The following is a 17,779-nucleotide window of genomic DNA, read 5'->3' as shown; positions in this document are numbered from 1 at the left end:
TGACCTCTCAAAAGGGCAGGCTTACCTTCATCTCAGACAAAGAGATAGGTGGAATAATTATTATTTTAATGAGATTATGTACTTTTTCTTACCAGAATTGCTTTCCCCTAATAGAATAGCTTACCTGGCCTCACACATGCAGCTGGATAATATCTGCTTGCTTTTATTAATTATTAAGCAAAATAGTTCTTTTCTTATTTATATCTTTTTCTAAGTAGTTTTCCCTAACTCCTTTAGATTTCCTTTTCCTGCCAAATGGCTGCCTGATACCATGTGGCTGACCTTGCTGACAACTTCACTTAAATGGCGTAGACCGTTGCCCCTTCTTTTCTCAATTCTCCTCCAGAGAGCTACCAATATTCCAGGTCACTTGCCTGAGAGTTTTTCTTTTAAGCTCTAGTAAAATTTTCCAGGTAATTATCTTTCATTTGAGTCAATTCTTAAATTATTTTAATAATGAGAATAAGAACCCCATGAAGGGAGATGGATTTCCCTGTATCATACACAAAAGTAATAGGAATTGTGCCTATGGTTATATTTTTAAAATCTTTGTAAGATTCTTCTGATGGTGTTACATAAGGATACGTCTTTAGATGATTATCATTCCTTATTAAATAAACAATTGACTCAATGAATAATTAAGAAACATTATATTAGCCATAGGTGGACAAATAAAAGGCCCAGTGCCATGTATGGGAAACTGTGTTTGTCTCATTGAATAGCCCCCACACACTGATACGTTCGAATACTTGATCCTTGGGTTATAGAACTCTTTGTAAAGGATTAGGAGTTGTGGCCCTGTAAAAGGCAAGCCAATGGAGTGATATTTGAGATTTCAAAAGCCCATGGTATCTCTGTCTCTTTCCCTGCCTCATAGTTGTCTGAAGATGTGAACTCACAGGTACTACTTATCCAGAGCTCTGCCTGCCTGCCTGCCTGCCTGCCTGCCTGCCTGCCTGCCTGCCTGCCTGCCTGCTGTGATGACCATGGTCTCACACTCTGACACTCTAAACCACCCATATACTCTTTCTTCCATTAGTTTTGTGGGTCAGCGTCTCTTTACAGAAATAAAAAAGAAACTAAGACAGATCCCTACCCTCAAGTTGTTGGTCAAGGTTGTCCCAGAGACCCAAGAACAATACAAGCTATTGGTATTTCTCTTGATTGCCAACCAGAAATCAATGGTTAATACAGTGACTAAGGAAGATACCATGCATACGGATCACAGGATACTGAACAACCATGTTACTACTGACCAGAAAACTTCCTCCCTGCTTGATGCCTTCATAGTACCATAAACTGCTATGTAGGCGCTGAGGGGAGGAAGGTAGCATTTCATTAGCACTTGGACTCAGCTGTGAACTCTGTGAATTATAATAATCACGAACATGGCAACATATATTCATGATTTGCAGTAGTTGCATGAATGGCATGGGTGAAATGACTCCTTCTGATAATACTTAAGAACTGCAGGATGGAAATAAATACCTGTCAGAAAGTAGAAATTTAGCCAAGATGGACCCATTACTACTATTCTCCTAAATGGATAAAGTACTCAATTGCCTTCTGTCTTAGAGTTTTATTGCTGTAAACAGACACCATAACCAAGATAAATCTTATAAGGCCAACATCTAATTGGGGATGGCTTACATGTTCAGAGGTTCAGTCCATTATCATCAAGATGGGAGCAGTGGAACACCCAGGCAGGCATGGTGCAGGAGGAGTTCAGAGTTCTACAGCATCTTCATCTGAAGGCCACTAGAAGAAGACTGGCCTCCTGGCAGCTAGGATAAGGGTCTTAAAGCCTATGCCTGCAATGACTTGCTTACTCCAACAAGGGCATATCACCAAATAGTGCCACTCCTTGGGCCAAACAAAGTCAAACCACCACTCTTTCTAAATTCTCATCTCTATATTCTTAAATTAATGAGGCCCTAAGACCTCATTCAAAAAAAAATAAATAAATAAACCCTTCTTTGAGACATGGACAGTGGTTAACTGAAAAACTCATGAACAATCAAAGTGCAGGAATTAAGTGTCATGGGAGGCCTCAGCCATAACTGGGACATCTGTATCAGGGTCATCTAAGAATACCAGGAGGAAAGATTGTAAAAGCGAGAGGTTACAGGGGAACGGATTGATCCAGTGTCTTCCGAACGTGATAAAGCTATTGCCTTCATAAACTCATGGCAGCTGTGGTTGTTTGTGAAAGATCTGAGCACGTTCAAGCCGGTTCATCTTCTAGCTTGGAGTGGTAAGGACTTACAAGTTTCTACTCCTGGGAAAGTACTGTCAGTTGATAGATTCTGGGGGAGAGTTTTCTTCAGGGTGTAGTTACTGGAACATCATCTATTGTCTTGTGGATGGCCCCGTACCCATAAGTACTTGGGAAAAAAATGAGACTACGTACATTTATGCAGAAAGAAAAGGAGGATACAGTTATGAAGGAGAGAAGCCAGTGAATCTGCGAAGAGTTGGGAGAGAAGTGAGGTAAATACCACCAAAATACATTATATAATATTCTCAAAGAGTAAATGCAAATATTGTATTTAAAAATAACTTTTCATAGATAATTGCCAGTAATTTGAGAGAAAGAATATTCAGTTGATATATTGTGACATACCAAATTATACTTTCTGTGTAGTCAAAAACTCTATCAACTTCATAATAAAAAATACATTCTATTACACAGGCCAGGGAAACAGAATAGACTCAAGATAAAACTGGTCACTGAACTTGACTCCATTTTGATTTATCTTCTTCAACTGTAAAGTAGAATTGTCACTGAGACCTCATTCTGAACTCCCATTGGCTCCCTTGTCTATTTTCTCTCTGTCAAAAGAATTCAGACAGGAATCACAGAGTGTAATTTTGAAGACAAGCAGAGTTTACTACACAGTCGCAGGTAAAATACAATAGTCAAAGGGGCGATCTCTTTATCTATGTTCTCAGGCATGTTTTATACTATGTAAAATATCTCCAGATCAGACAGCTTTTCGGATGGATGTTTTCTTATCCACACAATTAAAAGGGCCATTTGAGTTGATTCTTATGGGAGAGTATAATGGTAGACCTTAGTTCTTTACAGAAAGCTGCTTGTTGGTAATAATCTTGTAAGTTTTAGGGCTTCTAGATACAGGTACAGGTAGTTATCAGTTAGTGACTTTATATGTATTTCATAATGTCATGCCCCCTCCCCTGACTAGAGATTTGTTTTAGATCCCATTCATCTTTAACCAGTACCGAACTTCAAAATATTGTTTTTACAATCTACTAGTGCGAGAATGTTCTAGCACTAATGCCCTCTAACCCTGCTAATGTCTAACTAGCTGACAAAACTTAAATTGTCCTAAACTTACTAAAACATCTTCTGCACTGAATATTGAAGTACAACATTTAATAGGAACATTTAAATCATGATTCTTGTGGAAGAGTCTAGAATAAAAAACAAATGCCAGGTTTTGTGCAACAGTTGAGTTATTGACATGAAAATTTTACTCTGTGTTATATTTTAAGATAAAAACTGAGCATGCAGACAAACAATCCCTCACATACAAAGGAAAAATAAATAAGTATCTTCTATTTTGAATGGTGGCTAAAATGATTAAGATTGTAACAGATTTAGGAATGAAAGCATTCAGTCAATGGAGTCAATCTAAAAACCAATACTAACTTTTATTTTCCATTTTGGCTCCTTCCATGCAACTTTAATGTGTATGTGTTTAACATTTTGATTTCTGCTGGTTTTTCACAATATTTCTTCTTGTTTAACAGTATATTAATTGGGATTTCTCTATTTGTGGCAGAAATACCATGCCCAAAAGAAAATTAGGAAGGAATGGGTTTATTTCATATTATATCTTGTATATAATTACCTACAGATTAGAGTAGGAGCTCAAACAAAGTGGATATATGTGCAAATACAGAGGCCATGGGGTTGGTACTGCTAACTCATTTGCTCTCCACAGCTAGTACAGCCTGCTTTCCTACAACACCCAGAACAACCAGACCAAGATTGTCATCGCAGCTAGTGAACATAATGTGCCCTCCGGCATTAATCATCTATCTGTAAAGTGTACCACAGGCTTCCCCACAGATCAATATGGTGGGAGCATTTTCTCAACTGAGGTTTCTTTTTCTAAATGACTACAGTTTTGTCAAATTGACTCATAGGTCACATGATGCCAGGATAGCTATAAATGTAGTCCAACTCAATATTATAGACTTACTTAAAACTTACTCTTCCTTCTGTTTCTGTCTGTCTCTATGTCTCTGTTTCTCTGTCTCTCTGTCTCTGTCTCTCTGTCTCTCTCTCTCACTGCATGTGTGTGTGTGTGTGTGTGTGTGTGTGTGTGTATGTGTGTGGTTTTTTGACTACTAACTACACAATCCTCAAGAATAAACTCTCTCAATGTAGACAATTTTGAATTTCAAAATCACACAAAATAAATATATGTATTCTCAATACATGTGCAAATTCACACTATCAGTGTTACAGTGGGGTGTGTGGCTGTCAGTGCATATCCAGGTGCTGCTGAACTGGTGATATCAGATAAGACATGTGTTAAGGGTGACTTGACAAATGAAAGAGAGTGATTATCATGCACAATTTAACCTCCCAGTGCAAATTACCAACTGTTAATGTGATTTAAAAAAGTGACAAGCCATTGGAGAATGATTCAGTAGTTAAGAGCATCGGCTGTTCTTCCTAAGACCTGTGTTCAATTCTCAGAACTCACATGGCAACTCACAACCATCTGTTACTCCAGTTCAAGGGGATCCAAGTCCATCTTTAGATCTCCAAGGCACAAAGCATGAAATTGGAATACATATGCACAGTAGGCAAACCATTCATTTAGTTAAGTTGAAATTTAAGTTAGATAACTACCTGAATTTGATTATTAAGGCTTCCCTTCCCCCAGGTCTGCTTCATACATTGCCCCTCACAATCTACAATTTACAGTCTATTCTCTTCTGCATTGGCCGATGAGATGTAGAAGGTTCAAAATATTGGATTTTTTTGTCAGTTAATTTTAATAAAAAGTACAGATAACCTTTTATCTATTATTGTTTTCATAATCCTAGAATTGCTTCTCACAAAAAAACAGAACGTAATCTCCCCAAAAGAAAAATTACACATGAAAGAAGATTGTTCAATATAAAGTAGACAAATGACAATAATTTTTCAAGTACAAATTGTAAAAGAATTTGATTCATTTATAATAATTTTGTGCAACATTTCAAAGGCTGTGTAAAAATTATATACAAAATTATGCTTCCAAATTCAGTCCATGGCAAAGGCTGTGACATGGAAGTTTTACTGAATTGTAAAATCCATGAACCACAATAATGACCAGAAAGGCACAGTATACCCAAGGGTGCAATAGTGTCACTTGGAGAATATCTTGGAGGATATTCAACAGGAACCTATTGGAATTGGAGCCCACTAGGAGACAATGCATGCCTTGTGCTGTTCACCTAGCCAAGTACTTGTGGCAAAAGAGGTTATGGACCGTAGAGGAGAATCTACTACTGTGGTTTCCTAAACAATTTTAATTACCAACTATATTTGAAATACCTTGCCTTATACAGATAGAGATAGAGATAGATAAATGTTCTTATTATTAGAATCCAATTTTGACTGGAGAAGCTCCAGAAAGTGCCAATGAGAAGAAGAAAGGGCTTGGATAAATTTAACGAATTTTTTTAATGATTTATAAAAATATACTTTAAGGATTCAGAGTTTTGGACTCAATGTGTTAATTGTATGAAATAAAAACAGTAAGAAAGTTCAATGTTTTAATTTTGCTTTTCAATATTTTTAAGTTAACATAGTAGCTTGTCAAAGAACTGCCATTTGTATCCCAATGAAGTAGCTGTCCTTAGGTTTGTCCTTCCAACAGAAACAGCTACACAAAGCGGATGAAGCCTGCATTTAAACCTTTAGCAACAGACACTATCTGGTTTTAATCTTTCACCCAAACTTTCTGTCCAAAAATATCCTCCTTTCTAAAGATGTAGGTAAGAAGATCACATCAGAGGATGGAGCCTCACAGTGAACACAGGACATTCTCGAATGTGACGGAGTTTCTTGTCAATATTATAAGTGATCATGAAACAATGAACTTAAAAATGAGTCTCTTGAATAAGCAGACACTAAGGCTCAGGTGACCAGGTAAACAGAGTAAACTACTACAGAGGAGAAAGCATCAAAGAGAAACACTCTCCCCTTCTACAAATGAGTCCCATTGAGACCATCATTTAAGATGGATTCCAGGTCATAAGGACATCAAATGCAGTAAACATCCAAACATAAACGAAGAATTTGAATTGAATTCATCACAAAGAAAAAATGTCCTGTTCCTTGAGAATTCCCTTTAGCAAAATTAAAATGGAACCCCACAGAATGGAAAAAAATGTTTCTAATATGTGTACCTAATGAAGAAATTGTATCCCAAATACATAAAGAAACTTACAACTTGATACAAATAAAATAAAAGTAGGAAGTAAATTGAATATGACATTTGAATAACACTTTAGAAAAGATACATTATTAATCAATAAACATACAAAATGTTTGTTTCTTAGAGAACTATAAACTAAACAGCTAAACAAATACCCTAACATATCAATAAGTCAGTTTAAACTATTCTGAATGACAGTGGAAACTTCACCTGATGCTAGTGGTGATGAATTACACCTTAAAAATATTACTGTTTATATAGAATTCTACAATATGTATCTAAGAGAATGACAGTGATTGGTGGTTCTATGACGGTGGCTGACAAAGGAAAGTGTAGAGACTCACAGGGCACCACAAAAATGCTTTTGAGAGAAATTGATATATTCATTACTTTCATTACACTAATGTTTTCATTGCATAAAAAGTCAGGTGTGCCAAAACTAACAAAGATGTTCATTTTAAATATGGGCAGATAATTTTATATTTCTTTACCTTTTCATAGATTATTTCAAAGACAAATTTGAAGTTAGAAAGAAAAATAATATGGACTTGTTCCTCACTGAGTCATTCGGTAAACTGTTAGGATTACCTCATACATTTGGGTGAGGAAAATCGAGATTATATAAACTCATATTCATATATATTATATGGACATATACCTATAGGTATATGTCCATATAATTGACTAGCATATGCCTTCTTTTTTTTCCCATTTTTATTAAAGTGGGTATTTCTTATTTACATTTCAAATGTTATTCCCTATCCCATAAGCCCCTAGCCCCTCCCCCTCCCTTTCTATACGAGTGTTCCCTTCCCCATCCAACCCCCATTATCCCCCCCCAAAACAATCACTTATACTGAGGGTCCAACCTTTATATGACTTTTTTGACTAGTCTTTAATCATCACTCTTTCACTGTAAGATAGTTTACAGTCTTGGAATTTCTCATTCTTAGGTAGTTTTATCTCAAAAAAAATAGAAATTTGTTTAGAATTTTTAAAGAAATCATAATTCAGATAAACTCATAAAAGGATGCAATTGTTCATATGGAAACAAGAGGAAGTAGACCTTAATAAGAAAGGTGATTAGTACAGGGAGTAAAGAGTAGTTAAGGGGAGACTAGATTTGGTCTATGTGTATTGTACTCACATTCTGAAGGATAGCTCTAAGCTCTATTTAAAGCATATGTTTAATATACAATCAAATCAATAAAATTATGTTTAATTTGTAATGTCACTGGAGATGGCCTACTCAGTTCCCTTGTGATTCCTGCTTCTAGGCAACTTGGTACTAGACTATAGGAATCCATCTAGATATTTTCAACTTATAGCTTATCTTAATAATTTAACTATACATAGCCTATTTGTAATAGTGCTCTTTACAATATGTATTTCATAATATATTAAAGTCCAATTAAGAAAGAAAAATATTCAGACAGTTTCTTACAAATTTAAACATTTTAGTCAGAAGACTCATGAATGCTAGCTATACATAAATAATTGAACAAAGGATGAAATAATGTTTCTTCTACAGGGTCTACTGTAATAATTGTGCTGTTCCCTCCACCCTACCCTCCAACTATAATAGGTTATATCCTCTGATCACAAACCAAAATAATCCCTGTTTACTCTTCTTGTCAGGTAAATATTTGGTCATATCTATGGGAAATTTTGTGCCAAGAGTCAGGGATTTCAGTGTGACTTAACACCGTCATGAAAATGTAAAGAAGAATTTAGAGTTGTGAGCCCAGGAAGTCTGAGATTGTTGTTGTAAGAAGATTAATGACCAAATATCTTGGGAAGATTAGAATGCCAAAAGAAGTGCAGACTCTAAGGACTAACCATATGATGTTGCACAGGGGAACAAGGACTCTACCAGGAACCAGAGTGTGAATATTTGTGATTATATTCTGGCAGAGCATCTGGTCATGTTGTACCCATGTCCTGTGAGCTGGAATGAAGCTGAATTCAAATGTAATGAGCTAAGCCATTTTCTGGAGATCAGGGCAGAAAAAAATGTAATAGTGTGTCTTAATTAGGGTATCATTACTATGAAGAGACACCCTGACTGTGGCAACTCTTTCAAAGGACATTTAATTGGGGCTTGCTTACAGGTTCAGAGGTTCAGTCTATTATCATTATGGCACACAGAATGGTATTATCCAGACAGGCGGAAGAGCTGAGGGTTCTATCTTTTGTTCCAAATGCAGCAAGGAGAAGACGGGTCCCACAGGGTGAGAAGGAGGGTCTCATTGCCCACCATCACAATGGTACACTTCCTCCAACAAGGCCACCTCTTCTCCAACAAGATCTGCCTCTTAATAGTGCTACTCCTTGAGACAAGCATAATCAAATAACCACATAGTAAATCTACAATGTGTGCTGTGACAAATACAGAAGCGGATGCTCAAAGTCAAACATTGAAGTGCAAATGGGTTCCCTACTGAAGGACTTAGAAAAAAGATTGAAGGAATTGAAGGGGTTTGTAACCCCATAAGAACAACAATACCAACAAACCAGAGCTTCCATGGATATGGACAGACTCATGGCTCCAGCTGCATGTGTAGCAGAGGATGGCCTTGTTGGTCACCATTGGGAGGAGAAGCCCTTGGTCCTGCCAAGGCTCAATGCCCTGTTGTAGGGGAAGGTCTGGGTGGTGAGTTGGGAGGGTGTGGGTGGGTGGGGGAACACCCTCACAGAAGAAGTGGAAGAGTGGATAGGAAGTTTGTGGACTGGCAACCAGTGAAGGGGTAACATTTGAAATGTAAATAAAAATATACAATAAAATAGAAAAGAAAAAAATGAATATTTCAAATTGAATAAAACTTCATACTCTGAACTGAAGCAATAGGAATGGTAATTTGAAGATTTTGAAGGCAGGACCTCACACACTGAAAACTATAGGGTACAATAATACAAACTAATTTTTAGACTTTTAAAATTTAAAAGTTATTGAGGAAAGATAGCCTTTGGTAGTGAAAGTCAGAGGGCATGTACACCATGAACTCCAGAAACTCGATATGGCTTTATAAGGATTGATATTTTCTATTTATTTTTAAGCTTGCTTCAAAGTTATCTTTTTTTTTGATTTGGGCTCCTTTTTTCCATAGTTAAATATGTTTACTCTCTCTCATTGTATATTGGAAGCTGTTGACTATAATTTCTTTCAAGTTTCAGCATTGCCTATATGAATAAGGGGAGTGGTTAAGAAGACTCTGGGAATAAAGAAACCTTATGTGTCTGAAAATGCTAACACTTAAAGTACTCATAAACCTCCCCCAGCCAAGCTGATTGGAAGAGACTTGGACCAGCCAAACTGCCTGGAGGAGCCTCTGACCTGTTGATCTGCCTGTCCATGCTTCATAAAGCTCCAGAGTTTCAATTTTGATGTGTTGTCAGCAAGGCTGCGGTTGGCTTTTGGTGACTTTTCATCATCTATGCTCCCATAAGTGAGCTCAGTAAACTCATTGACTTGCCGAGTTAGACATTGATAATATTGCTACTTTCATATTTTATCACTTCCTTGTCTGAAGTGCAGACAAGTCTGTTTGCATCTTTCCCATTATACTATCACATGAAAGAGGTTGATAAAGTAGATTTTCATTTTACAGGAACTAATAAAAAGATTATCCTAACTAGAAAAGAATGGGAATTTTCGAACCATGCAGACTCTTATGAGTGTGAATACATAGGGAGAACAACAATATAAACCAATCAGACCCCCCCAAAGCTCCCAGGGACTAAACCACCAACCAAAGAATACACATGGGGGAACCCACCGATACAGCTGGATATGGTATCTGGTATCACTGGAAGGGCAGCCCCTTGGTACTGTGGAGGCTGAATGACCCAGGATAGGGGAAACCTATGGTGTTGAGGCAGGAGTGGATGGGTGCATAGGAGAGCACCCTCATAGAGACAAAGTGAAGGGGAGGGAATGGGGTGTTGTAGAGGGGAAACTGGGGAGGGAGATAAGATTTGAAATGTAAATAAATAAAATAACCAATAAAAAATGAAACCATAAGTATGCATTTTATATGACCATGGTCTCATGGGTGTAAAGGATTTGAAGACTTGGACTCAGCTCTTAGAGCTGTATTGAAATCTAGAATTTTAGAAGTTAGGACCTAGCTGAAGGCAGTGAGTCACTAGTAGAGTGACTTGAGGTTTAATAGCTGGATACTAAACATACTAAAACATACTGAAATAAAATAGATAAATTTTAGTGGTGTTTAGAGCCAAACATTCTAGATAAAATAAGATACATACATCAGGTTTGCATTTATATTTAAATCTACCACTGGTAAATCTTCAGTATTAGTTACTGACAGAAAACTATCACTTGAGAATATGTGATATGGGTGAAGAGGCTGGTTACAAAGGTGCACAAAAGACAGTTTAAAGCACCAGAGATGCTAAAAATCTCTAATGACCTGACAGTGTCTCATATTCATACAGCCATCAAATGTAAGACATCACAGTCAAGTGCTGCAAAGTTTATCATTTTTAATTTTGCCTTTTGTATAGACTTTTTTTGTGAATATCTACCCAAAATTTTGAACACATATATCACCCCCAATTCCTTTTCTAATTTCTTCACACCCCTCTACAAAATTTCCTTTTCAACTTCATCTTCTCTGTTTTTAAAACCCACTGGGTCCATATAGTGCTGCCTGTAGTAGGACCATCGACCAGTGATGAGTAATCTTTCAAGAACCATACCCCTGAAGCAAACATTCTTATTCCCCAGAAGTCATCAGGTACCAATAGCTTCTCAGCTTCAGTGGGACTTTATACTCACATAAATCCTCTACTCACATACACAGGTACCACACACTCATAAGACTTCATCCATGTTGGGGGTTTTTACTGTTTTGATCTTGCATGGGTTTTGTGCATATTGTCATAGTGACTGTAACTTCATGTGAAAAACAATGCTTTCCTATCTGGAAAATAATATTTTTACTATTTTTCTACTTGCTCTTCTTCACCAATTTACTATAGACAATATATATTCAAAGGCTTAATTTAAAAGCAAAACAAATAATAGTAGTTACAAATATCTTTTCATGAGTAAAAAGAGGAATATATGATCTTATGCCAATATTCTTTAATTAGTTAACTCAAAGTAGAGATGATGAGGCTAAAGAGATTGTTCAGTGTTTACATGATGTTGCTAGGGAAGATGAGGACATGAGTTTGAAACTCTAGCACCAACAAGAAATGTCATACATGACCATGTATTTCTGTAACCTGACTATTGGAGGCTGCCAACAAGGAAGATCCTAAGAGTGCTATGACCAGCAGCCTATCAAAAACAAAAAACAAAAACAAACAAACAAAACAAAAACCGGAGTATCTAATTCAGTAAGAATCTGTCTGCGGGCATTAAGGCCAAGAGTAGTAGAGTAAGACACCTGAATTTCTGCTTTGCTGTGTGTATATGTATCTGCATGCACACCAACACATTTGCATGCATCCGTCACTCGTGCATGCATGTATTCATATATATGAGCACACACATGCATATGTGCACACACACACACACACACACACACACAACCCACAAACACAAAGCATAACAAAATATAGAGACATCATTTTAAGATGTCACCTAACCAAATATAAAGGAATATTTCACTTGGAAAATAGATAGTTGAATTCTTGGAAATAATTAATTCAGTCAAATTGAACCAGTAGATTTAAAGTGGGTGGGTAATTGATGAGCAATGTGATATTTACATGGTTTCCAATTTTTCCAAATAAAGTGTTTATTAAATATAAAAGGGATATTTATAGTATAAAAACATGATAAACTCTTTAGTCATATGATTGCATTTGACATGTTTTGCATTGTCTGATGAGATGGAAACGGTCTATTATTTCTCGTATATTCCTGCCAGATGTCCACATCCAGGGTCTAATTGCAAGAAGACGTGAACCAAAATTTAGAAACATTGTGCACAATTCTTCTAAAATTTACCATGACAAATAAATGAAACAAGTGGTCATTTATGGGTTATTCTTGTTGTAACTGGCATTATTAAAGTAACCAACAAAATGTGAGTGAACTTTTGTTCGATGATAGCATGCATCAGTGATCGTTTCATGATCCTAATACTTATGTGAAAGCTCATTCTGCCTGTAGCACATATATTCCACAGTGTTCTCGAGTAATAGGTACTTTCCTAGTGGGAATAAAGAAGGAAAAAATAGTACTATTTTTAGTCATTGTAACTATCATCTCAGAGGCTCATTAGAATAATAAAATGAAAAAGGAAAATCAGTGTTTCTTCAGCCTACAAAGAACGTGCTATTTTTGTAAAGAATAATATAGACTCCTGCTTACAACAGGTGCATAGAAAATAAGTTGTATATATCCATTAAAGCTAATGTTAATTTAACAAAGATGATAAAGGAATAATATATCTTCCACACAAAATTATGTATTAAAAGAGTATTAAATGATTTCCAAACTCTCATAATTAAAGCTATTAATTTGAAGTATATTTTCTTGGGTTTCTTATGTATTAGGCCAATTTATTTTTCCTTTATATTCTACTCAACAATGCAATGAGGCTTCCTACTCCATTTTCTGACTCACTTAGTAAACATGGGGGCCCTTTATATCTAAGCAAAACAATTTTATAACCCAATAAATCATTACTATCTTCTAGAACTTTCTATCGTCGAATGTTCTTGATCCTTCTAAAATATGTCGTCACAGACTATAATTCTGGCTAAACTATTGTATTAATACTTTGAGATTCACACAACCTAGATTCACTTTGAGAGAAATTGCATTGTATGACATACTTCAGAACAATGTGTTAGGATTCATTAGAACTACTTAGCGGTTATGGACAATCATGAACTCTCTAAAACAACCAAATACAATACAGCCAAAACTGACACTCATCGGGATCCAGCACTGCTTCTAGGTGAGCTATTAAAGTACTGGGATATTTAAACCAATGTTTTTAGTTAGCTGCTGTTCTGAAGCCCTAAATTGTCTCACATGTCTTTGTCAATTGGTGCCTTTTAGAATATTGCTCCTCAGTTCTTTTAACCAAGAAGCTAAACAAATAAATGCCAAGGACCTCAGAAGGAATTCAGAATTCAATTTCAGCACCAAGGCCAGCATATCTGCAGACTTGCCCACACAAAATTACTGAATGTTTTGAGTATGTTTTACACTTAAGAATGTGTGTCTGTAAACAGACAATTTTCTGTGCCTATTTCTTACATTTTATAGTAATTACGTTCTTTGTATTTCATTTAATTTTGTTTGTTTCCATGTAGTTTTGTTTTTTCAAACATGGAACTCTGTGGACCACGGCTATTCTCAAACTTCTAGGGATCTGTGTCCCATGTTGTTAGAGCTCTATGACACCACTCTAGACTTCGTTTGTAAAATATTTCATACAAGGGGGGAGGGTTGGGAGGAACACCCATAAGGAAGGGAGGGGGGGGATGTTTGCCGGAAACAGGGAAAGGAATAACATTCAAATGTATATAAGAAATACTCAAGTTAATAATAATAAAAAAAATATTTCATGTGAACACATTTTTAGGTTAAACATACAATAGTATTTAGCACATCTTAAAGTTTTTATGAGATTATCTTTTTTTTCATTTTACAAGAATCACAAATATTGACATTTAGTTTTATTCAAGACAAGAGATTTGTCTTATACTAAATACAAATCCCCACTCACATTTGTTCTTTTAAATTAGGCTCAGTAAAACGTTGAATGGATTTTTTTTTGGATCCTAGTTAACACGGAGGTTCCAGATTTGTGGGCTAAATGTGAAGACCACTGCTTTTGAGAAGAGTAATTCTAAACTTGCTGCATACTGGAATAATCTTGGATATTTTTCTTTTTTCAAGAGTTTTTGTTTGTTTTAATTTGTGTGAAATCACATATATTAGAAAATTTACAAATAAAATTATTCTAAATCTATACTTTACCTGCATAACCAAGACTATTTCAATTTATAAAATTGAAATTTTATACCCATTAATTAGCAATGAATTGTGTTTCCTTTCAGGCATATAGCCACCATTTTTTCCTGTCATAATTTGTATTCTCTGTATTTCATTTAAGTGGAATCTTGCATATATGTCTTTTATGACTGACTTTTTTTACTTAACAGAGCATTCTTCAATTCAAGCCATGTTGTAAATTGTGTTCTGTTTTTCATCTTTCTCAAAGTTGAAGAATATTAGCACTATATATATACTGCAATAGCCTGCTATAGCAATGAGAACATGCATTTCTTCTATATTTTGATTATTGTAAATAATGCAATCAATGTGTTCAAGTATCTCTTTGAATATGCTGCTTCATATCCTATGCTAATTCTGTGTTCAGTCTCTTGAGGAGTCATCATAGTGCTTCAATAGCATGTTGCTACCTTAGTTTCTAACAATTCACAAGGAGGATTCCAATTTCTCCACATCATTGTCAAGATCTGTTATCTCTTAGCACTGTTATAGGGCCCATTCTAATGATATAAAGTTTAAAAAGTCTTCTATTAAATCAAAGCTTAATAATATTAAATAGTTTATAAAATATCTCAGAGATGATTTCTAATATTTTTGTCAATTTTGTTTCAAAGTTTGAATAAAGCTACATTTTATCTTATGATGTTTATTAATATTATTTTAAATATTAACCATAATCTTTATATTGAAATGAATTGAAAAGCATTGAATAAAAAATTTTTACAGTATTACTTAAAGGTGACAATTTTGGCGAGGATCGGAGAAAGAGGAACACTCCTCCATTGTTGGTGGGGTTGCAGACTGGTACAACCATTCTGGAAATCAGTCTGAGGTTCCTCAGAAAATTGGACATTGAACTGCCTGAGGATCCAGCTATACCTCTCTTGGGCATATACCCAAAAGATGCCCCAACATATAAAAAAGACACGTGCTCACTATATTTCATCGTGAGCCTTATTTATAATAGCCAGAAGCTGGAAAGAACCCAGATGCCCTTCAACGAGGAATGGATACAGCAAATGTGGTACATCTACACAATGGAATATTACTCAGCTATCAAAAACAACGACTTTATGAAATTCGTAGGAAAATGGTTGGAACTGGAAAATATCATCCTGAGTGAGCTAACCCAATCACAGAAAGACATACATGGTATGCACTCATTGATACGTGGCTATTAGCCCAAATGCTTGAATTACCCTAGATGCCTAGAACAAATGAAACTCAAGACGGATGATCAAAATGTGAATGCTTCACTCCTTCTTTAAAAGGGGAACAAGAATACCCCTTGGCAGGAAAAGAGGCAAAGATTAAACAGAGAGACTGAAGGGACACCCATTCAGAGCCTGCCCCACATGTGGCCCATATATATACAGCCACCCAATTAGACAAGATGGATGAAGCAAAGAAGTGCAGAAGTGTAGATCGCTCCTGAGAGACACAGCCAGAATACAGCAAATACAGAGGCAAATGCCAGCAGCAAACCACTGAACTGAGAATAGGACCCCTGTTGAAGGAATCAGAGAAAGAACTGGAAGAGCTTGAAGGGGCTCGAGACCCCATATGAACAACAATGCCAAGCAACCAGAGCTTCCAGGGACTAAGCCACTACCTAAAGACTATACATGGACTGACCCTGGACTCTGACCTCATAGGTAGCAATGAATATCCTAGTAAGAGCACCAGTGAAGGGGAAGCCCTGGGTCCTGCTAAGACTGAACCCCAGTGAACTAGACTGTTGGGGGAGGGGCAATGGGGGAGGGTGGGGGGGAACACCCATAAGGAAGGGGAGGGGGAGGGGGATGTTTGCCCGGAAACCGGGAAAGGGAATAACACTCGAAATGTATATAAGAAATATTCAAGTTAATAAAAAAAAAAGTGACAATTTTTACTGCCATTAAGAATGCATCCAAGTATCCCAGGCCCACTGAATGAGAAACATCTCCTCCCTTCTCAATCGTCAACTCTGCTTGTTGTTAACACATGGCATTCCTATAGTGTAGTGAATCTTGTGGTCCCAAGTCCATTGCTAGTAATGGGCAATTCTCTAACGAATTTTTATTCTGACTTTCAAGTTTTAAATAAACTTGAGTGAATTCTGCATATCCATCTTGATAATACCTTATTTGAGAACAAAGAATATATTACCTATAATAGTTTAAAAAGAAGAAAAACTACCTTCAGAAAGAATGAGTTATCTTGGGAATCTGAATTGAGTGCTCTAACTTAAATGAACAAAGGTAGTGTCTATGCACGACATGGACGTCCTGGAATGCGTTTCAACTTTGAACTACTTACATAGTCAATAATGTTTTCTTTCTACATAGCCACTTGACAGAAACTAGATATATTTAGCCCAGAAATTTATTACACATAAATAATTCACCATTTGCAAGTCTGAAGTTTGATATAGACTATTAAAAGTTGATTTACATATGAAAGCAAGCACGTGGTCATTATCTCCCATTTAATTTTAAATTAAAATCTTACGTGGATTCTTGAGAGATATGAAATTTTAATTTATAAAACGTTTTAAAAGTCATAGAAAATTCACACAGGCAAACATATTGAATAATGTGTTTTGGAGATGGGTGACACAAAGCTATTGTTTTAAATAAGTCTTATTTGGGTTTTGATTGAGTGTAAATTTGAAAGAAAATTTTTGGGAAGGTAGTTTAAGAGGAATTGAATAATGACAGTGCTTCCAGTAGACATAGAGATTGCACTGACATGGTGGGTCTGTATAATTGACTCCTTTCAGCATGTCATGAGGTGAAGAAAAGCAAGTCAGATTTGAATCTTTCATTCAGAGCCATGCGTTTGTGCCTTCATTAAAGAGTGAAAAATAAGGAAGGACATAAATTGAGTTAATTATGGGTACAACTAATTTTCTGTGCTGGAATTCTTGCTCTGACACTTGCCTGACATATATAAGTGACTATATCTCATTTTTGCCTCTGTTTAATATCTATGGTTGTAGATTTGGTCTAATGTTACTTATGTTAAGTCCCCCAAATTACAAGGCAATTCTCAAGTTTACATGTAAGATGCTGAGGGACCCTGTCCCCTGTTATTTTTGATTGGTAAATATAGTTGCTGGTGGCCAATGACTAGGCAGGGAACAGAGGTGATACTTTCTGATGTCTGGGTAAGGGACAAGGATAGGCGAAGGAAACAGAACCACCATGCTGGGAAAAGATCAAGAACCAGGCCTGAGAGATGCAGAGGAGAGAGCATAGCCATCATGTAAGAACTGGGGAAGAGCAGCCCAGGCCCCTCCCCATTGGGTCTAGGGCAGCAAAGATGGAAT

Source organism: Rattus rattus, chromosome 4 (genome assembly GCF_011064425.1).
Source record: "Rattus rattus isolate New Zealand chromosome 4, Rrattus_CSIRO_v1, whole genome shotgun sequence".
In the NCBI taxonomy this organism is placed as follows: domain Eukaryota; kingdom Metazoa; phylum Chordata; class Mammalia; order Rodentia; family Muridae; genus Rattus; species Rattus rattus.
This window is presented reverse-complemented; position numbering follows the sequence as displayed.